This window comes from Ambystoma mexicanum, chromosome 8 (genome assembly GCF_040938575.1).
Source record: "Ambystoma mexicanum isolate Mex_15411 chromosome 8, UKY_AmexF1_1, whole genome shotgun sequence".
NCBI classification, from domain to species: domain Eukaryota; kingdom Metazoa; phylum Chordata; class Amphibia; order Caudata; family Ambystomatidae; genus Ambystoma; species Ambystoma mexicanum.
Window position 1 is genome coordinate 246,486,811 of NC_090929.1, and position 23,519 is coordinate 246,510,329.

Here is a 23,519-nt window from a genome sequence, read left to right on the forward strand (position 1 = left end):
GTGATCCAACAGGATTTATGTATCCTGTCAGTTAGCACACTGTATTTAAGCTGCACAAATGGTAGATCTAATCCAAACGCCCCGGCTCGAGCCCCCAATCTGTTAAGTGACTTCAATTCAGCAATCCCAATAAGTCAGTGCCTCGTCTGGGACGCCCAAGGGAAGCCCTTATTTATATATTTTTATGACAAGTTATAATCTGGATGATAAACCCTTATATAACGCCCCTCTCTTTGAATCCCCCTGACCTCACTGAGCCAAGAAGTAGGTTTGTTTTGCACTTTAAAAGGTTTATTGAGAAAGTAAACAATATATGTATATATCACACTTTTATGAATAAATTAATATTTGATAGCACACTTAGGCATATGACAGTGATCAACAATGGATGATGTTACACTAGCACACTGATTTAATTACTTAGGAGTTAGTATATGGAGGATAAGGTAGCTGAGAATACTTTTATGATTTCAAGGAAATGCAATGATGAATAAAAATGCAGTATAGAAATAAACTGATAGGGTTTCACAAGAGATAATATGTTCACTTTTCCACTTGTAGCAATTCACTCCCCCTCTATGCAATATAAGGAAATGGAAGTTAAGCACACAGTTTTCAGGAATACAATCACAATACAATACGAATTTCAGTTCCCCCCTAGCAAGCTTAGAGAAACAGGGATGGTTTTAGACACCAGCAAAAGTACTTTTAAATGTGGTATGCAAAGAAGGGAAAAATATGCTAAAAATGATTTTATTCCCGATAGGAGATTCAGGGTAGGTGACAGCTACTTTGAATTAGTTCAGGTCAAACTAACAATGATTAATGAGGCATTATCAGGTTGAAAACGAATTTCAGCAATGCAAGCAAAAGCAGCTATTTTGACAGAAAACGAAATTGAGCGAAATGACAATTCACGGCAATTTAGTCACGTGCGTCGAGCGTGATTACGGAATAACTATAAGGAAAAGAATGTTCTTTGGACAGCCTAGGATCTTAGCTTTAAAATGAAAGTTAAATCTCGTCCCTAGCACATACGGATCAAAAGATCCGGACGGTTTTTTGGAGGTAGTTTCTCGAAATTAAAGTAAGCTTCAGAATGACAAAATGACACTTTTACAGCTTTGAAATGACAGAATGAACACACGATTCCTATGATCAGCTCTGGACAGGTTAAAATGTTTTGAATCAGATTATTTTAAACTAAGAGATGGGTTCTGCACAGGCCTCAGGATACTCGCTCCTAATTTTGGAAGGAATGGGCCTCGTCACGGATCTGGTCAACAGGTTGGACTGGACTTCTAGCGGCTTCTGGTACTGGTTCTGCTCACAGAGGTCTGGTCTGGGTCTGCTAGCGGTTCTGCACAGTGGTCTGGTCTGGGTCTCGTCTCTCTGGATACAGCACTGCTTTCTGGGTCTGCTACCGGTTCTGGCAAAAGTTCTTGGCAAAGAATCCAACAGCTCGCCCAGCTGTTGAATAGTTTGGTGAAGGTTGCTGGTTTCTGAGGCCTCTGAAAAGGATTCAGCTTGTGGACTAGGCCTCTCTGCTTTAAGTTCTGGCTTGGTTCTGGAGCTATCTGGAGTTGTGTTCTGGATCTCTGGATATTGTCTGGATTTGAAGTCGTCCGGGAAAATGCTTTGCAAGAAAATGGAAAGTGAGTGTCTTGCCTGTCCAAAGCAGTCTCTTTTTATGTGTTTTGAAAATGGGTGTGTGCGTGGGCATAACTAAGCCTGACCCTCACAACTTATCATTGGCCAGGTCCTCTTCTCTCCCTTGATTGGGGGAAGGAATGGAGTGTCATCGTGATGAGGTATGTTTTATGGTTCAGAGGATCCTCCAATTTGGTTTCATTTAGAAAAATCAATTTTACCCAAAACACATATTTCCCAGATACACAGTTTGTTGAAATTACATGTACACATCATATATTAATTAAGGTAGGTCTCTGTTCCAACTCTGATGTTTCTAAGAGCTTGGGTTGAGAAATGACAACATATTGCCCTTTTTGGTTGGTTTTCCAATATTGGACTTTTACCCAAATTTACACAGAGGTACACCCCCCTTCTGGGCATATTGCAGTAATTTACTATGTCTCTAGCATAAACCCTGTCTCTGCAATATTAATAAATAGCGGGGTTCGGTCCCAGAACACCGGACACAGTGGAGTTTGGTCTCAAATCGTGAGGGCATTTTTCATATTAAGGACCCACAAATTGTACATTTCTGTGAGCTTAATACAAGATTTTATAAGCAATTTAATCAAACATACATTTGCCCTTAATTGAATTCACATATGAGTCTGGGTGCGCCCCCAGAAGCTTGGCATGACTCAGAGATCAAATGTCTCTCCTTCCCCCAGAGCACTGTTTACAGTCACAGCTCAAATCAGCATATTCTATTCAATGGAGAGAGTCTCTTGTGTTGACTGAGGTCAGCAGACCAGGGGGCCACTCTGCATTTGGTTAACAGAAACCTGTGATTTTCTCCCTTCGTGTGTGGAGTTCTGAGGTGTGAAGGTTTCCCAGCCTCTTGGACTGTTAATTGAATCAGACTGTCTTCTGGGAACAGCAGGTGTTAAGAATTTTCATTAACCAGCAAGGCTTTGAAGTCCAGGTTGGCTCAGGCTCCTTTGTCAGCTATTGAAATACAGTTCTCCTGTCAGAGTTTAGACCGCTAGCGCCAGTTAGTGTCCAATGCCGGTGCTGCACCTATTTTTGGGAGCTGTCTTGAATTAATGTCTTTCAAAAAGGGGATTTAGCTTGACAGCATATGATTTTAGCTGACATAATTTTGATGGGGATCCTTGCAGTAGAGTGATGTAGAACACCCCACCAGAAGGTTGAATCTTTATAGTGGTCTTGTGGGCCATGATTTCAGCAAATTTTGACACCAATGAAACAAATTTTTGAACAGCTCTGTGTGCAACCAAAGAATGGGTCTGGGAATAGTCAAAAGTGGATGGTGGCTTATCCGTCAGATTTTCACTGCACTTTTTCTGGTGGGCAGCATTGCTTTTTATGCTATCAGCAACGCACAGTGATGTTGTAGGGCTCGGATGCGTGGGTGAAAACATCCCCCACGACCAGGCATACCCCCGATACAGAGGGAGTCACTTGTGGATCAGAGCTCGACGTGGGAGTGACACCTCCACATGCGCATCAGGCAGGACGTCTGCATTCACCTGGAAGCAGTGACACTGAAGGGATGGGCACACAACAGGGGACCCCAGGGCCAGGCACACAGGTAGCACAAACCCCACCTGTGCCTGTGTGTCGTGTCCACACACCACAGCCAGACCAAGACACGCCAACACATGGCAGCCCTGAAGACCCACACTCAGAGCCCGGCAGCCCAATCCCAGCCCCTAACAGAGCACAAGTGGCAGGCCGGTACCTGCCACACCAGGGGTACCCTTTGTCATGGGGGCAGCAATGATGGGACGACTGGACGTGATCGAGGCCAAACAGGCCAAAGTTGAATCCATGGCCAAAGTGCACAGCCGGCACATCAAGGCCATCAGTGTACCCATAAGCCATGGATGCAAGTACATTGCGCGAGACAATGCGCGCACACACAGAGTGGTGGAGCAATGCACCACAGCCCTGACAGGGTTTTGTCAAAGGGTGAGGGAGTTGTGTGAGGCAGTATCAGCACTTGCTGAGCAGACAAGGGAGGGGAACAACCTTCTCTGTCAGCATATGCAAGCAATCGGGTCAGTCCCATCGACCTTGACTACACCCACAGAGGGATCCCTTGAGCCTTCCATAGGCACCGTTCAATGCACCACCTGAGGTCACACACACCAGAGGGGCCTTGACATGGAAAGCGCCCATGACCATTGTAGTTGGACATGGCATTATTGTGGATGCCCTGAAAACAAACATTCACCTACCTGCACTGTTGTGGGGAGTTCACTGGGGGGAGAGGGGATTGTGTGCTGTGAGTTCACTGGGGGGAGGGGGATTGTGTGCTGGGTGTTCACTGGGGCAAGGGGGATTATGTGCTGGGTGTTCACTAGAGGGAGGGGGGATTGTGTGCTGGGTGTTCACTGGGGGAGAGGGGATTGTGTGCTGGGTGTTCACTGGGGGGAGGGGGGATTGTGTGCTGGGTGTTCACTGGGGGGAGGGGGGATTGTTAAACTGAAAATAAATCATGTTTCAAAATTCACAAAGCATGGACAGTAGTGATTGTGATTAAGTGCTCTTTAATGTTGAAGTAACATGTGCAAAATGTAACCGTCACCCGTATAAAAACAAAACATCAATAAAGCCCTATCTGGCAAAACTCCCCTCACTCAGCCCTACCCTTTGTGCATGTGCAACACCTTCAGGCACGTCATCACCTTCACTCCCATCCTCAGGTGGCTGCACATGAGCAACAGGGGGCAGTGGCACATTCCTGTGACAGCAGATGTTGTACAGCATGGCACATGCCAGTACAATTTTTCCAACTTTTTCAGGTGCATAAATCAATGCCCCTCCCGTATGGTCTAGGCACCCGAAGCATGCCTTCAGCAGTCCAAATGCCCTCTCCACACAGATCTGTGTACGACCATGGGCAATGTTGTATGCCTGCTCTGCTGCAGTGTGTGGATGACGCATAGGGGTCATGAGCCATGTGTACTGGGGATATCAAGAATCACCTGCAGAAGAGAGAAAGCAGGTTTGGGGAGAAGGTAAGTTCAGTGGCTGTACAGGGCTCAGTCATCAGTGTCATTTTGGCATACTTGTCATTTGGTCACTAACATTGTGGAGTGTGCTGTGCTACGAGCAGCATTGATTCATTGGAGTACTCACAACTTGGTACGCCCCTGTTTCAGAATGTAACAGTACTCATTCCCTTCTCACTGGGGAAGGGGACCCTTCCATCTGCTTGTGCATGCCAGAAGTGGCTACCTCATGTGTCATTGCCATTCCCTATGGCTGCTGTTGCATTTGCTGGATGTCACTATTGTGTACTGTTCTCCAGGCATTTCATTGGCCAATCAGTGGACAGTGTTTGTGGTATGTACATTGGCATCAATCAGACTACTTATGTGTGGTGCTTTTGTTGATGTGTCGACTTTTGTGTTACATTTGCATGACTGTCGGGTGGGCAGGGTGGGATGTCTGTACTGGATCAGTGTGGGTAGCCATAGTGCTACTCACACAGGAGGCTTTGTGGTGGTAGGCCTTCCATCTGTCACTGTGCTGCCACATGTCTTTTACATCCTGAATGGGTGTCTTCTGCTGTGTTGGAAATGTCCAAGGTTTCTCGTCCAAGGTGCTTGAATGGAAAAGATTATCAGTAAGTGTGGGATCGCTATTAGACTATGTGCGCTATTTACCACTCTAAAGGCTGTGGAGATGGGTCGGCAGCAAGTGATATCTTACCCTCAAACTTCCCACAAAGTTTGTAACAAGTAAATAAAAGAAAATCCTGGTTTGGAAAGATATCTCGCGCTCACACCATACACTTAATCATAATATCTAATCAAAATAAGTTCAATGACTATGGGCCTCATTACATGGTAGGCGGTAACCATGGCGCTATTAACGCCATGGTTGCTGCTGGTATTTTACCGTGTCCGCCTTGGTGGATGGTGGAATTTACGCCCTACTCCAAGGTGAGCGGGGGCGGTAATTCCCCATTCACCAAGGCTCTTCCCCATTCACATTTTTGCCCCCGTAGGGCATAATGGGAATGGGGAAGGTGCTAATTACGGTACCGCAAATTGCAGTACCGTAATTAGCTATGAGGTCCCTTTGCGGCACCGTACTTTAACGGCTGGTAAAACCAGCCGTTAAAGTCAGGTCCTACAAAGGGAACTCGTAGTAAGGTGGTAGGGGTTTACCGGTACCAGTGCCCTTACCGTTACGGTAAACCCTACCACCTACCGTGTAATGAGGCCCTATATTGTTCTACAATGAAGCAATATCAATCCAAGAAGTCCATCATTATGGTGATTCTCAAAAGGAAATGTTTTTAATTTGGTAAAGAACAACAGCCGACACGTGTTTCGACCATAGGTCGTTTTCAAGGCTGTGTGAGATTATATAGTCAATCAATATATAGCAGTTTGGAAAAATTATAACAGAAAACCATACCATATAGTTCCACATGTCAGGTCAGGTTGAGAGAAAAATTCACGCCATAATCAAATGTTTGAATCGATATAAAAAAGAAAAACACGAAATCAAAACCATAAATTAGTTACTCAGTATTGTCTCGGTCTCTATTGTACATAAGAGACGTTACTCAAATGAAATTCACCATAAAACCCACTCATTATAACTCCTCCAATTGAACTAAGTATGAAAAGAAATAACATTTGAGATTCAAAATATTAACTTAATGCATAGTTAGTTGTCTGAAAAGTGGAATTTTGGAAAATTCCAAAATTTTCACCTTGTGAAACCATTCTAGCTATACCAAAATTATAGGTTTTTAAAAATGAAATTGTAAATTTGTGAATATAACCACATTCCCCTGTTAGTACTTTGACATACTCTGTTGCTATAACTGAAGCTTACCCCATGTATAGATCACTGAGATTCACAAGTTTGTGGTGTAAAAGGTAGCTCAGTATGCTTGATCTTGGATTCACAATACTATTTTCCAAATCTGTGTAAGAGATTCCTTTTTTAAAAAATGTTGATTTTATTATTTATGATTGATTAAACATGTTCCCTGATGGGAAAACCAAATTCCATGGTATAATATAATGTAATATCAAAGTTGTAAATGCTCACCCACTTGTTACAAATGAGTCTGTTGACACAGAAAATGTATAGCTGGATGCTAAAATGTCCCAATCGTTATAAACACATACAATGTGCTATTCAGCAATCAAAGTTCACCTACAAAAATAATGAACTCAATTCAAAACATATAACTATAACTTAATCACCTCCATTAAAGTATTGTTTGCTTAAGATAAGTAATTTTATACACTATATTGTTCATTGGTATCTTGAAACAATCTCATCACTACATCATCTCATTAGGCTATTATGTTGACTAGTGGGTGATACTTATTATCATTATCAAGGCAAATTACCACATATATTATTCTCATTATTAGTATTTTGTCAAAGAATATTGGATTCATCTCAAATAGTATCCAGTGGGCAAATAGATGTACCATAATTTCTATGATTGAGAAAGAAATATATATTTAATATGTAAAAGTTTTAAAACTCACCAATCAAAGGGTTAGATCCCAGCGCCTCTATTAATCTTCAAAAGGGATCCTACTGCTCTCACAGAATCTTATATACATTTTGCCCGCAAAATCGCGGGCCGCATAGTAGTGACATCACGCGCACACAAACGCGATGACGTCACACGTAGAATGTCGTGATGACGTCACGTGCACTTGCACACGGTGAGGTCATACGCGCATTTGTTGACAGCAGGTGTGAAATACGCTGTCAACTGTTACCCGCATTCAATTATCTATTATTTTTGGAACTTACGGTCTCACAAACGTTTATATATTCTTTAGAACAAACTATGAAGTATATAATAATACATTTGTTCTGCATTAATTAGTTAGGTGAATAAGTTGCTACTGATAGCTTGTGTATTTGTTACGCCTTCATGGCAATTATTGTTTTATGCCTGATAAAATGTATGTTCTGTACTTAAATAGTGCCCTAACAAATTACTTAAATCATATTTTACGGATTTATTGTTTTGAATTCAACCAGAAAGATTTTAGTATAAGATAGAACGGCTTCACAATTGATGAATACATTATAAATATTCACATGAGAAGTGTTTCCATATAGGTCTTAACTACATTGTTATAAATTATAAAAACACATGCATCTCATGGTCATGATTGAGACCAAGTAAGGTGCTCCTGAAATAACAGATTAGCTTACATTCTTCTTGCCTTAATTTTAGCCTAAGTTTACCACCTCTTTTCCCCATGTTGATCTGCATTAATCCAATGTATCTAATACTTTCTTGATTGTCAAGATGATGATATTGCTGCCAATGTATGGCAAGTGGTGACTTGGGATCAGTACTCCTTAAACTAGCAGACGTTCCCTTATTTGAAATCTCAATTGTCGAATAGTACTACCAATGTAGAGCTTCCCACATGTACAGATGATAGCATAAATGACATAACTGGTTTTACAGTTAATACATTCCTTAATCTTAATTGTCATTCCATTGGCATCAGTAAAGATCTCACAATTCACATGAGCATATTTGCACTGGTTACAATTACCACATTTGAAGAAACCATTTTTTTCTTTTTAGCTAGGTCTCCTTAGTATTTTCTTCTTTAGTATTCAAAAAAGAAGGACTCAATTTTTGTTTAATGGTGTGCGCTCTCTTGAAGGTGAACTTGGGTTTTTCCGTCAAGAAAGGTAGCAGATCCTTATCAAGTCTCAGAATGTCCCAAAGTTTGGACACCATTTTGTACAGATAAGATGAATCTTGTGTTATTATGGAGATGTGTTCTTTCCCTGGTTTCGTCTTCACATGATCACATAAAAGTTCCGATTGACTACATCCGTTGTACTTATCAGCTGCTTTCTTTATGCATCTCAAGTTATAGCCTCTATCCAAGAATCTGTCCGTAAGCAATTTGGATTCTTTAAAGTAATCTGAATCCCGACTACAGTTTCTCCTGGCTCGATAAAATTCCCCCGTCGGGATGTTCTCTATTGTGGAAATTTGGTGACTGTTTTGTGCACAAAGTACAGAGTTTAACTCTGTTGGATTACGATATGTTTTGGTCTGAATCTGCCCATTATTAACAAAAATGTGTAAGTCAAGAAAGTCAATACTTTTCGAACTAGCTGAACCAGTAAAGCTACTACCAAATGTATTATTATTTGTATGTACCACAAAAGTTTCAAATAATTCAAGAGACCCTTTCCATACAATTAAAACATTGTCTATAAATCTTCTCCATGCTATTAGATTGGTCTTAAATATTACTTGGTCATAGATATGTGTTTCCTCATATTGGGCCATAAACAGGTTGGTCAGGTATGGGGCACATTTTGCCCCCATGGCCACCCCTTTGGCCTGTGCATAGTACCGTTCATTGAAAATTAAAACATTGTTATTTAGAGTAAACTTAAGCTACAAAGCTACAAAACCATTATATTAAAAAAAGACAGTCACAAGGGGGCTTAAGCATGTCTATGTGTCGTATATTTGAGGCTGATAAATTACCAAAGGTGCAGTCTAATGTCTGGATTGCCAGTTTATGGTCTATACTAGTATAAAGTGCTGAAACATCCAACGTAGCCAAAAGATAATCTGGTTCCCATTTCAGGTTCTTAAAAAATTGTAAAACCTGTCCATTATCTCTAATATAGGATTTCATTTTGAGAACATGGGGTTTCAGAGCTTCATCCAGGTATTGCGACATGCCCTCTGTTACCCACCCCATACCACTCATAATAGGTCTGACTGTTGGTAAAGTATCGTAGGTCTTATGTATCTTAGGTAGAAAATATAGGGTGGGCATAGTCGGTTCTGTATTAGTCAAGAAAACCTTTTCATCATCTGTTAAGAAACCTTTATCATACCATAACTGTATTAGTTCCAAATGTTCACTTACAATTTTCTTTGTTGGGTTAGATTTTTAAAAGGGTGTAACAATGTGGAGTATCTAAATGTGACATGGCCATAGTAATGTAATCATTAGTATTCATCACCACAATGTTACCCCCCTTGTCTGCTTCTTTGATGGTTATCATTTTATCGTTCATCAAAGCCTCTAAGGCTTCCATCTCCTCTTTACTTAGATTGGATCTGCATCTCTTTCTCTTATATACTCCACTATCCATATGTTTATGGATATCCTTTGTGATTGCCTTATGAAAAGTTTCAATTACATTATCTGTGCCCAGATGGGGAGTAAATTTCGATTTTGGTTTCAATTCTTTTAAATCCAGATGCCTGACATTGACATCTAATGTTTGACAAATTGCCTCTGTATCTACTGTAGTGTCTGGATTTAAATTGGTCAGAGTAGTAATATTATGAATATCAGAAATGGTATATGAGTTTAGCGGATTCAAAGTGGTTTTAGGCTTAAAAACTTGTACCTGAGTGGCAAAGAATTTTTTTAATTTCAATTTTCTTAAAAATTTAAAGATATCTAATTGACAAAGTCTGTCTGTATACCCGGTGCAAAAAAAAGCCTTTATTCAACACAGCAATTTCTGCCTCTGAGAGGCGTTTATCTGACAAATTTATAACCAAATCACATTTCACTGGTTCCCCTGTCGTTTCTTGGTACTGGACCTGGTCAGAATTCCAGGACGACCCTGATCTCCATCGGAGCTTCCACTCCAGCTTCCGTTTACCCTCTCTCCTACCCCTTGTGTGGAACCTGGTGTTGGTATAAATGCTGGTGGTGGTGTTGTAAATCTGACTTGTTTTTGATTTGTAAATCTTATATTTCCCTTTTTGTGTCTCTGTATCTGTTCTAAAAAACCTCTCCCTCCACTATGTGTGGTATCGATAACTTGTTTTATACTGTCAGTATCTTCTGTGTAATCTCTGACTTCTTCCTCTGAATCTGGATCTGAGCTGGCAGGTGTAGAATTAAATGAGCTAGGTTCCGATCGTGGTGTTATATTGTCATACTTAGGTTGAAAATGATATACTCGTTGCTGTCTATAATCTTTGTCATCTCTAAAAAACTTTCAAAATTTTCTTAATTTAATATCATCTTGATATTCTCGCAAAATTTCATTCATTTTCTCATAGTTCTTTTCTTTAGTGGTTTCTGCATTTGGCATACCCTTGATTTTTTCTTTAATTTTATTTGTTCTATAACCCTCTTGTGTTCTCTTGTGGGTTGTGTTATCAATAATTCTAGCATTATTTTGGAGCTCTGATTGAGATTCTTTTCCCAATTTTCGGCCAGATCAGCATCTTCATCATTGTCAAAATTTGGAAATATCAATATTCTCAAACCTCGGGGAATAATGTTGCTTTTTAAATAATTTGCTAAGGATGCATTTTCCCAGTAGTTGTTGATTTCCTTTTTTGACAGTCTCACCAATTTAACAAATTTCTGTTTAAGAGTTTGTGTAGCAGTATAACTACTTCTAAAGGGGTTGGATGTACTTCGCCTAGGTGCAAATAATTCAGCTCTATCTTCATCCCTGTTACTCATATAGTTTGCCATTTCTGGTAGTGGATTTCAGCAAGCACAAAGCGAAAATAACAGATTATCAGTACGTGTGGGATCGCTATAAGACTATGTGCGCTATTTACCACTCTGAAGGCTGTGGAGATGGGTCGGCAGCAAGTGATATCTTACCCTCAAACTTCCCACAAAGTTTGTAACAAGTAAAAAAAAGAAAATCCTGGTTTCTTGGATTGATATTGCTTCATTGTAGAAAAATATAGTCATTGGAGTTATTTTGATTAGATATTATGACTAAGTGTATGGTGTGAGCGCGAGATATCTTCCCGAACCAGGATTTTGGTTGCTTGAATGGAAATGCTGCACTGATGGTCCTGCCTATTAACATTCAGGGATTTCATTGTGTGTGACCAGCCCGATCAGTTGTGGATTGACATGCATTACGGTATATATTTGTACTCGCCCAGCAGTCATGTCTTTTGCCCTCGCTGCCTTTCCATGTACACTGGCAAAGTACTGTTGCGCAGGTCCATGGAGTCGTGGGTGGATCCTGGGTAGCGGGCACAGCGGTGGCTGAAGGGGAGGTCAGGGCCACGTGTCCTCTGCACATTCAGGAAATGGTAATTTTTCTGGTTTCTGTAGGCTGCCTCGTGTTCCTGGGGTGGTACGAGTGCTACATGTGTGCAGTCCAGGGCTTTTACTACATTTAAGACTTGGACAATGGCCTGGAATTGACCCTTCAGCTGGTTCTCCTGTCCCTGTGTGGCTGGCAATGCGATGTGCTCATTCACATGATTCAACAGTGCATCCAGCACCTGTCCCAGCATGGCACTGAATGTGGACTGGGCCATGCCATGCATCATGGCAACTGTGTGTTGGTAGCTGCCAGTCCCGAGTAATTGTAGCACGGACACGAGCTTCACAAGGTACTGCTGTGCTGATGGCTATACGGCTGCCGATGTCAGCCTGGATTATGTCCAGCAACTGGGTGATGGTTGCCCTGTCCAGCTGATATTCGGTCACCAACTGCCCATCAGTCAGGGGCCAGGGTGTTGGCCTAACCCTGGGAATATCTGGCCGCCTTGCTGGTGCTGCTTTCCTCCTCCTTCTCCTCATCCCCACCACCCCCTGCGCTCCCAGGGCCCTGGCCTGGTTGGCTGGCCTCTGCAGCTCCAGGCGCAGCAGGTAAAAGTCCACATCAAGGCTCCCAGCTCCAAATGGCAGCATGGTGTTTGGAAGTGTGTGTTGTGCATGGGTGGGTCCTTTGTAGGCCTCTGATTTGCTTTGGTTTCACCTGGACCCTTATTGCTGTCTCCTCCCTGCTCCTGCTGGTGGAATGGTTTTGGGGAGGGTGTGTTGTGCATGGGTGGGTCCTTTGTAGACCCCTGATTTGCATTGGTTTCACCAGGGCCCTTATTGCTGTGGCCTGTGTTTTTTTACCTCCAGCATTTTGCTGGGGGTATTTTTGGGGAATTTGACCGCTGCTTTTCTGGTGCTAATTGTGCCTACCCCAGACTCGTGATTGCTATGTTTTAGCGCAAATGGATACTGGCACTTTTAGAGCCGACGCGTGTACAGCCGTAACAGCGCTGGCGGTATTTGGACTCATGATCCGACGGACCCTTAAAATCGGTGCTGATAGCGTTACCGCCGATTTTAAGGGTTACCGCCCAACTCGTGATGAGGCCCTTTGTCTTTACTTTGCTGCTGATCATGCGTCCTTCTTCCTCATCATGGATCGTCATGAATCTCTTCACGTGCTGTGGTTCCTCCCCATCGTCTGTAGTCTCCTTGCACCGATGTATGGTTTGATGTCACCTAAAAGGGTCCAAGCTCTCCTTCCTTGTAGCTTTACTGCAGAGGGAATGCAGTCTTCCACTGTGAAGGGACAGTTAAACCTTGTCTCGTACCACCTTTTCATTTCATGGTTCTTTACCAAAATGGTGTCTCCAGGGAAAACGGATGGAACACAAAGTCCTTGAGCTGTGCATGAGGTAGTATCTTCTTCTGCGTTCCGTGCTGCCCTGCACCCTTTTTGTCATTGCTGCAGCTGGTCTGAAATTACATTAAGGCAAGATGTCATGCAATTCAAGTAATTTTGCATTTCAGACCCTAAGATTTCTCTTGTTGACTGGGCAGCACATCTAGCTCCGTCTCAGGGTGTCAGAGGAGTACGCATTCTTCTTCCTGTGGCTATTTCATGCAGCGTGAAATGATGGGAGGAACCGGGTTGATTCCTGATTGCATACAGTGCCAAAGGAAAGCAGTGCAACCATCCCTTTCTTAGAGTAAGCTTCAACTTGGCTATCTTCTCCTTTAATAGGCCGATGGGCTTCTCACATATCACTTTACCTTGTGGGTGATACGCCGACGAGAACTTGTGCTTTATATCAAGCAGCAAGCTAATCTGTGCAAAAACTTAATTTACAAAATGGGTCCCGTTATCTGATCTCAAGACTTCACACACCCCCCACCTGGGAAATTTCTCCCTCACTTCAAATTTGTCCGCACAGGTAGAGTCTGGGTGTGCACATGGACCTTCCTCTATCCATCAAGAAAATGGACACACCACACCAATTAGGTATCTGTACCCATTACATACTTGAATCATGTCGACATAATCGACATGCAAGTGCTGAAAAAACCAATTTGGCCTTGGGATGACACCTCTCATTACTGTTAATGTGTGCCCAGCTGTGAACTGTTGGCAGATTATACAGTTCACTATAAAAAATGCAATGTGCTCTGTTAAGTTTGGTATGAACCAGTCTTCCGTGAGCGTTGCCCCTAGATTTTCTTTTGTCATGTGTGTCGGATAGTGTAACTGCTCCAGCGCTAATTTTAACAGGGCTATAGGCATCACTGGTTTACCAGTGCTGTCTTGTCGCCACAAGCTTTTGGAGGGGTTTAAAGAATACCCTTGCCAATTCCATACGTTTTTTTCCTCCTGTGGTGCCTCCCCTTGGAGTTCCATCCACTATGTTTGTCCCAGATTATTGTAGCTTTCAGGTGCAATCCGTGCAACAATCATGTTCTCATTTGTGTGAGCGACTTCCACTTCCATGATCGTCTCATTCTTGGATGCTATACTCTTGGCTTCCGTGTCTGCTGCTTGATTTCCTTGTGAGATAAAATCTGTCCCCTTCATGTGGGTGGCACATTTCACAACCGCTATGCCCACTGGGAGCTGTAGTGCCTTAATCAGTCTGTCCAATAAGGCTGCATGATGTACTGGTGTGCAGTTTGCTCTGAGGTAGCCCCTTCTTTTCCAGCGCGCTAAGCCTGCGTGCACTGTGGATGTCACATAGGCGGAGTCACTGTACACAGTTACTTCCTGGTCTGTGTGATTCTCGATTCCGAGTAATAACGCCAATAATTCTGTAGCCTGTGCTGAATAATGAGATGGTATTGGTGCACTAAGGAGTACTCAAAATTCTCCATTCGCTATGTGCTTCATCACAGCGACGCCTGTATATCTTTGCCCATCGTTTTGATCGATTCTCGAAGAACTGTCAATGAAGAACATTTCTCCTTCTGCCAATTCATTTTCTTTCACTCTGGGGATTTCATCATAGAATTCTTCATAATTTGCACAGTCATGTATTGGCTCTCCTTCAGTGACTGGCTCGGCTATGAACATAGCTGGGTTCAATATCTTGCATCAGACTATTTTAATCAAGGGATTCAATATAATCACTTCATGAGCAGAAGCTCCCTGAGATGTTAGTGTGCCCTTTGGTTTCTCTAGAATAGCAAATAATGAGTGCTCGACGTACAACGTCATTGAGCATCCCATTAGAATGGTAGTAGCCTTCTTGATGGCGAACGCTGCGGCAGCTAAACTTTGTTCACACGGGAAATGACCTCTCATCACTGGGTCCAAATTTCCACTATAGTATGCTAGGGGCTTTTACCCCAATTTGGTTCTCTATGTAAGTACTGCCGTCATAACCCTGCCATTTGTGTGTGAGAACAGGTAGAATTCCTCTACATTATTCAGAATCCCTAAAACTGGTGCCATACAAATGGCTCTTTTGAGTTTGGTAAATCCTTCCTCCATGGACTCAGACCATTCATTTTTTTCTTTCGTCACTTGTGCTTTCTTTAGGGCCTGAAGCAAGGCCTTGGTGTAAGAGCTGTAGTGTATGTTCTGACATAATTGCGAAGGCCTAAGAAACTCTGCATCTGCTTTACCTTGTGTGGCTTGGCTGTGTTTACTATGGCTTTAGCTCTTTCTGGGGTAACACTTTTCCCCTCGTGTGAGATCAGCTGACCTATGTAGAGTACTTCTCGTTGACAATACTGTAACTTCTTTGTCAAACTTATATCCGTTCTAAGCCAATATAGTGAATAGCTGAACAGAATCGTGTCTGCATTGCTCCTCTGTCGTACTGCAAATTAATATTTCATCCACATATTGCAAGACAACACTTTCTAATTCAATATTGCTTAGGTCCATCTGCAGGACTCTGTTTAAAATAGAAGGAGACTCACAGTACCCCTGGGGTAGCCTCGTACTTTTCAGACAAATCTGTCTGAACGTGAATGACGTCAGATCTTGTGAGTCACGGTGCAACGGGATTGAGAAAAATGCATGTTTCAAGTCAATCACTGTGAAATATTTTGCATCTACAGGTATATTACATAGGATTGTAGCTGGGTTAGGGACTAAAGGGAACTTGGCTTCAACAATACCATTTATCGGCCTCAGATCTTGAATTAGACTCCAAGACCCTCCCTTTGATTTTTTGATAGGGTAAACTGCAGTATTGCATGACGACTCTGACGTCACTAAGATGCCCTGCTCCATCATAGCTGAAATTGTGTTAAAAATGTCTTCATCTGCCTCCCTGGACATGGGGTATTGTCATGCCTTTAGAAATGTGGCTCCTGGCTTCAGTTTAATTTTCACTTCGACTCTTTTCAATAAGCCTACATTATAGGGGGCTGTAGTCCATACTGAGACAGGCACTTGGGCCATGTCGTCATCAAAATATTCAGGACGGCTCTGTACCAACATCATTCTCTGAGGCACTTCTCTTTTGATCATTCTCACCCAAAAAGTTAGGTTTATCTCAACTGTTGTTTCTCCCATATCTGCTTGCTCGTCAAACAGATCGTCTTCAGTGACGTCAGTCAATCGGTACCCCACTTCGATTTGGATTACTATGCACCATTGTCGGCCTTAAAGATCACAACCATCAATCAAAACCACTTTTCCTCGCATCGAGGCTATGTGTATTATTAAGGGAAATAGTTTTTTTTGGCCTGAATAGAAATTCATCTGGAGTCCCCATATTTCATCTGCAAGGACTGGCAGTCCTACCATTAGCACACGTATTCCATATGTGAATATTTCGGGCTCCAATGGTACAGCCCTCATAGCTGTGTTTCCTGCATATGCTCTAATCATTTCACATATGTTTGAATAGTGCATTCCTGGAGCTGAACATACTATGCCCTCCTCCGTGAACAAGATTGTCATAATTAACTTCGTCATTAGATCTTGACCCAAAATGTTTACTGGTGTTTGTCATGAATATAATAGAGATACATTCATTTCACATTCTCCTACAGAGACTGGAAGTGCGTTTGTAAAGGGAACATGACTTGTAGCTCCTGTGAAACTCTGAGTATTTATAGCATCGCCGGATGAGGAAAATGTACCTTCACATATACACAAACGTGTTGCACCTGTGTCCACCCTTGGTTCCCGGTGATGGTCTGGTGTTACTGATAGGATAGAACACATCAGGGTTCCCAGTGAGCTGTCCTAGTTCATATATAATTTTGTCCCACCTTGTACGAATGGACTTCCCCCATCACTAGTAATATTTCTCATTCCAGGCTTCACAGCCTTTCCTGTACTTACTGTCTGTGACAGTTGCATAGGCGACTGTTGAGACTGTCCTTGTGGAAAACTCATCAAATTCTGAGGTTGCGAGTTTTGCTGTGCTCCTTGTGCTTGCTGTTGCACTGTGTGATTCTGTGCAACTCCCTGATGTAAAACCACAGGTGGATTCACCATACCTGCTTCTATTCCTTGCCCGTTTTGCATCATGCAATGATTTCTGCATGTGCTCACTAAATGCCATGTCATCCCACACAACCAACATACTGACGGTGGTCGGATCACTTGCCCATTTGACATATCTTGATTGCCATTTTGTATACATATAAATGTATACAAATGTAATGTACATTTTAAAACTCCCTGATTACTCTGAAAACCTCCCTGATTACTCTGCCATCCTCTCCCTCTAAATCCTCTCCCCCTGGGGTAAAACCCTGTACTGCCCTGATTATTCTGCTGTGGATTATTAACTTTATGCTTGCACGATTCAGCGGCGCTAGTCATCGTTGCTCCTTCAAGAGCATATTTTGACAATTTCTTTTGCACTAATTTTGCCTCATCACCCTTTCGTGCAGCTTCCTTTTTGTGGTTCTTTTCTTGCAGCAGCCTGCAATAGTGTGTGATGGTCAACTGTATTTCTGACCATGGCTTGGCCTCGATTCGTACCAATTTCTTGAGCTGTTGCTGTACCGGTTCTGGCAACCCTTGGCACAATATATAGTAGAACACGGGTATAGATTCCCCCCAAGATTCCCGAGACTCAAGTACCCATGCGTCTTGAAAATTCTGTATGTAAATCAACAGATCTTCTGACTCCTTCATTTTACGTGTCATGATAGCTCCCATGTCGGAAGTATCTGGGTATAGCACTCGTAGTGCTTTCCACACCACAGCTCTGCAATTGTTAAATGGAGCTCCATCATGCGCGGTATTAACTGTGGTCACACCAGGGTAACCTGCCTGTGTCCACAAAACGTCTGCTCTATCGCCAAGTATTTTGATTAAGAGACCTTTGATATCCCCGATAGCTAACATGTTCCCTCCCTTCATTTTTTCTAGCTCGTGTATCAATTTTCCGGCTCCTGAAGTTAGCATTGAAAGCTTATTTTTCAGGTTTTCACGATCCATGTGTGTCCATGGAATATACTGTGGTCTTGCCCCTCCTTTCTCGAGCAACGGAAATTGGGACGTATAGCCCTCTCTCTCTTCTCTCATTGTTCTCCTGTCTATTGCAGGGATAATGTTCCTGCATCGCCCCCTACCGGGCAATGTCCTTAACCGACTCACATAGAGTGGCGGAGACACCTCCTTTGACCGTAAGATACTTCTTTGTGTTGGTCCGACGGTGTGGCTAACTCTGATGTTCTCAGTGCAGGCTCCCTAGTTACTGACCATCTTATCCCTTTTCCCCTTGAGAATCATTTTTCGCATCTCCTCTCTTCCACCTTTTCCTCATGCTCCTCTCTTTCTGTATCAGACATTGTCTGCCGACCAACTCGCAACTTCTTGCGTCCTCTTTATTATTGCTTATTTCCAATCTATCTAGGGATAGTTCTCTATTCCCACTACTTCGGGAGAAATCCTCAGTGTCGTAAAGATGAGTGCTCTCCAGGTGCTCATCTTCCCCCTCCCCTTGCGGTACTTGTTCTAGCCCCATTTTCATCATATATCCTATTGATCATTTCTCTGATGCTTCTGGTGTCGAAGTCATCCTCAATATTCACTCTAGATGTGCCTGGTACCGAATCGTACTCAGTAAAGAATTATTCTATGTCCTCCCAATCTATCACTGGATCAGGTTTTTTAACCTCTCTTTCCAGATCTTCAAGATTGCGTTCTCTCTGTCTTCGATTATGTTCTACATTGTCATCGAATTCTCTGCGCTTACTCGCTTCTTCTCTGACCCTATATTCTTCCTCTTTCTTTGTGTCTCTATGTTTATTTTCCCTTTGGAATTTCCTCATCCCTTTGTCTCTTTATTCTTCTCTCTCGTATCCTTTGCTCTTCCTCTACCCTTCGCTCCTGTCTGTCTTGATCACTGGCTGTTCTCTGTTTACGATCATGCTGCCTTTATAGCTCTTCACGATATAACTGTTCTCGTCTCTGTCTATCTTTTTCCTTATTCTTTCATCTCTCAATCCTTTTTCTTTTTCCTTCTCCTTTCTGTGTACAAAGTCTAACTTCTCCTTCTGTTTCGTGTCACCAATGCCTTTCCCATCGAGTTTCAATAAAATCTGCCCTCCCTTTCATTTGTTCTTTGCAAATGCTATCTCATCAGTTCTATCCTCACTTCCTTTCCATCTTTTGCCTTCTCTCTCTTTGTCGAGAGATGTACTTGCCTGTGTCTGGTCTCTTCTCCCATCATCGCATCTCTCCTTGTCCCTCGGGACTTTGGAGGTAATATATCTATCTCTTTCGTTATCTTGTTTTTCATCACTACTGGGTTGCTATACGCTGTGGCTGCTTTAAGTTCTCTGAGCAGGGATAATCCTTCCTCCTTATCATTTTCAATTTTCGTTTCAAATGGGGTGGATGGCGCTGAGGACGTCTCAGCCCCCGTTAAGTATCCAGTCTGATGGCGGTTACTCTTCCTTGTCTTGTTGATACATATTCCACAACTCTAGACTAGCTAGGTGTTTGTCTAATTGTTTCCCGTGTATGTGGTGTTCAAGTATGTTGTTATATATTGCAAAACAGCTTTAGATAATCACCCGCCCTGTGGCCAAGGCATAAACATTTTGTGGGCAGTTCCTTTAACCAATTCTGCACTGTATTTTTTCAGCTTAGGTGCATGTTTCGCAATTGTTTGCACAGGTGTGCTAATGGAGTTATGTATTCCATGCTTAAATCTGTTTCCTTTCCCTTTATATAACACTTGTTAAGGCTTTACATAACTTAAACAATTCCAACAATATGAGTGAGCACCAATCACTGCAAGCTCCATTCCCGTTTTTTCCACAAATGTTATGTCTACTATTTTACTCAATAAACATCAATTTGTATGCTACAATATCTCAGTTATTTAATCGCGTAAATCGTATGTCAGTTCCTCTAAGGAACATTTTAGACTTATGACGTCACAACAAACAACACATAAAACAGATGTTAACAGACTAGACAAACTCCAGCTGGCCACATATACCTCTGCCTCCAATATTCTTACCCCTATTCTATTCTTACCATAGAGTTTAAGCCTATCCCTTTCACAAAAACGTCTTTAAACGCTGTGGTGGCCAATTTGTTCCCCTTTATTTGGGACTCTGGATGCAGGTTTCTTCTAGCCGCTTATATTAAAAGCCTAGGCATTAAGCTAATCCTCTCACTACTCGGGTGTCTTCCCTGGTATCCTCTCTCCCTTCTCGGGTGTCTTCCCCAGTATCCTCTCTCTATGTCCTTCCCCATATATATATATATATATATACATTCTTCTCTACTTCTGACTATATTTTGTTTTCCCGCCCCCTCCATTACCTTTTACCTTACTTGTTCTAAGGTATATATTTTTTGCCAAAGCATTAGTCTTTTTGACTCACCATTCGCATGTTTCCTCTCTGGATACTCGAGATCACCACCTTCGTCACTGCCTTCTCCTGCTCTTCTCCCGCTCAGCTGCCCGTAGGAGTGAGAAGGGGTTATATGGGGAAGCACAGGTCTCTTCAGACCTTGTTCTGCAGATTTTATTTTTACTCTACCACTGTCTACGAGGAGCTTCATGGTCTCCTCAGCCGAATGGCAAAGGACTTGTGATATTACCGAGGACCCAGAGTTACTTTATGTCGATGATGAATGGGTGTCTTATTCTAATCGATAACCATCCTCTGCTACCAAGTGTGCTCTGAGACCCCCAACTGGCCCAGAGAGTTGGGGTTTGCTCAGAAGCACTTTAAGACAAGATAGCAATACCCATGAGATGGATGGGGGTGCAGATATATACATCAACACCAATCAATAAGGACAACTCAATGGTTTGGCAAAGGAAGTCCATTTAATGACAAAAAATGGGGAATTATGAATATCAGCAATGGTGCGATCTTCCTTCTTACTTCAACGCAATGAACATCATAAAAATCATGACATTTATACTGAAAACTTATCATCATTGATGTGTAACACTTAAAAGTTGACATGCAATTCTATTGGTTCGGAAAAGGTAACTTTAATATAGGTACTATATCTGTATATGGTAACGGAGTGAGGGGATTGGGTAAATACTGTGGGGGCATCTAAGCCCTTCCTTCAAAAATGACTACTACAGACGTCACTAAATGTACAACGTCCCATTGGCTCTACTAATTATAGACCTTAGATTATTTGGTCAATTTTGATTGGGTTGGCACCAACCCCATGCATATTTGTCCTCTTTGATTAGCAGCATGCATGCACGCACGCAGAATGGTCGGCCAGGTGCGGGGTGCCCCTTAGTTACCCGGCCTTCCTCCAATTATTGTTACAATCAAACATCACTTTAGTAGCCATGTGTCAATTACTTCACTGTGGTTGGCCTCAAGACTGCATCTTCTGTCTGGAAAAGTTCTGATATCTTCGCCTGGCCTGGTGCCATGCGTAGGTGTGAGTCCTCACTTCTTCTTGCTTGGCTGGTCACGCGATCCGGACACCGTGAATTTGCTGCTATTCCATCAATTTGTGTATTTGATTCTCGTTTCACCAACCACCTGCCTTCGTCTTCTTATCTTGACCTTTCAGAAGCAGGGTATTCTGTTCTTAGTTTCAATTAAATGTAGCTACTCTTCATTTCTTCGATTTGTACGACCTTGGCTTTCTTGGCACAAGTTGCCTCTGCCGAGTTTCATTTCAGCTGTCTCTTCTCGATTTTGCTAAATATGAAGCTTTTTCCTGTGTGGCCTTTAGTAACCTGGGTTGATTCTGCTTCTCGTGCAAAGTGGAAATACCCTTATATAATGCGCTTTGTTTGAGGTAGAATATGTATAGTGGCGCATGCCGCACTATCTTTCTACTAAGCATAGCAAGACACATGGTTTTCCTAGCTTTTTTGCGGTTCCAAGCATATGTACAGGTGTAAACTGGTTGACTATCTTCATCATGCTCGTGGCTTAAGCTTCTACATCTTACATCATCCTTTCACTTTAGGTTTGCGATATCCTTGTTCATGGTGTTTTCGTCTCGTTACATCATTCTCTGGTCGTAATTTCTTCTATATGAGAGTCAGTCCGGGTTCTCGTGACATCACCATTCTTCTTCCCTTAAGAACTTTTTAGTTTCTTCAGGGACTGTTCTTAGACGATCTTCATTTCTTTTAATTTGTTGATAGGGTTTTCTTAATGGATACCTTACTGTCCATGGTTTTCTTGTTATTGGTACTTCCATAGGTGCTGTTCGTCTGATAGGTACTGGACAGAGCCCTACTGCGGCACTCTGCTGGTTTATTTGCTCATCATATGTCACATATTTCGGTGTGAATGTTCCTGGTATTTCAAAATGGACGGTTGGAGTGCGGGCTGCATTTGGGACCTCCTCTACACTATCCAATGAGATATTCATATTGCAAGGAACATGGGTGACATTCGATATAGAATTTGATGGATATGTCACCTATCAGACACAGGCTAACATGGGAGAGCGGGGCAGACCTGCAGGTGGCCTTTTGATTAGTGTTAAGTTCTTTTATAACCCCAGACTGATATTCCAGGACAACCCGGGGGGACACCTATTTGCAATTCAGATATCTCCACCAGGGGAATGGGGGAGGGTTCAGGGACATCTTGATAGTAAATATATATGACACCCCTGGTGAGTTATTCACTGAGGCCATATGCGATCAACTGGACTCATTGCTGACTACCTGCTGTATGGGTAAAGACCCTGCTCCTCTGTTACAATGTGGTGATCTAAACACCAAATGTGTTGACCTTGAAGGGTGTGGGGATTGTGCATGTGTCATTGATATTTGTAAGATGCCTCTAATTAAGAGTAACAACAAAGTGAAAGTATGGTTGGACATTTGTAAAGATTGGAAACTGGCAATCCTAAATGGCCATACAGCTGGAGACCTATGATGCATGACATGGGCAGGAGGGGCCAAGCGAACAGTGTTGGACTACATGGTGGTGACCAAGTGCCTTCTAAGTTATGTCCTGCAACTGTGCATTCTATCAAACAACTCTAGCGACCATGCCACCTTAACCCTTAGTGTGGAGGGAGACCGAGGGGTAAGTGAGATTGGCCTCAAGACTGCATATTCTGTCTGGAAAAGTTCTGATATCTTCGCCTGGCCTGGTGCCATGCGTAGGTGTGAGTCCTCACTTCTTCTTGCTTGGCTGGTCACGCGATTCGGACACCGTGAATTTGCTGCTATTCCATCAATTTGTGTATTTGATTCTCGTTTCACCAACCACCTGCCTTCGTCTTCTTATCTTGACCTTTCAGAAGCAGGGTATTCTGTTCTTAGTTTCAATTAAATGTAGCTACTCTTCATTTCTTCGATTTGTACGACCTTGGCTTTCTTGGCACAAGTTGCCTCTGCCGAGTTTCATTTCAGCTGTCTCTTCTCGATTTTGCTAAATATGAAGCTT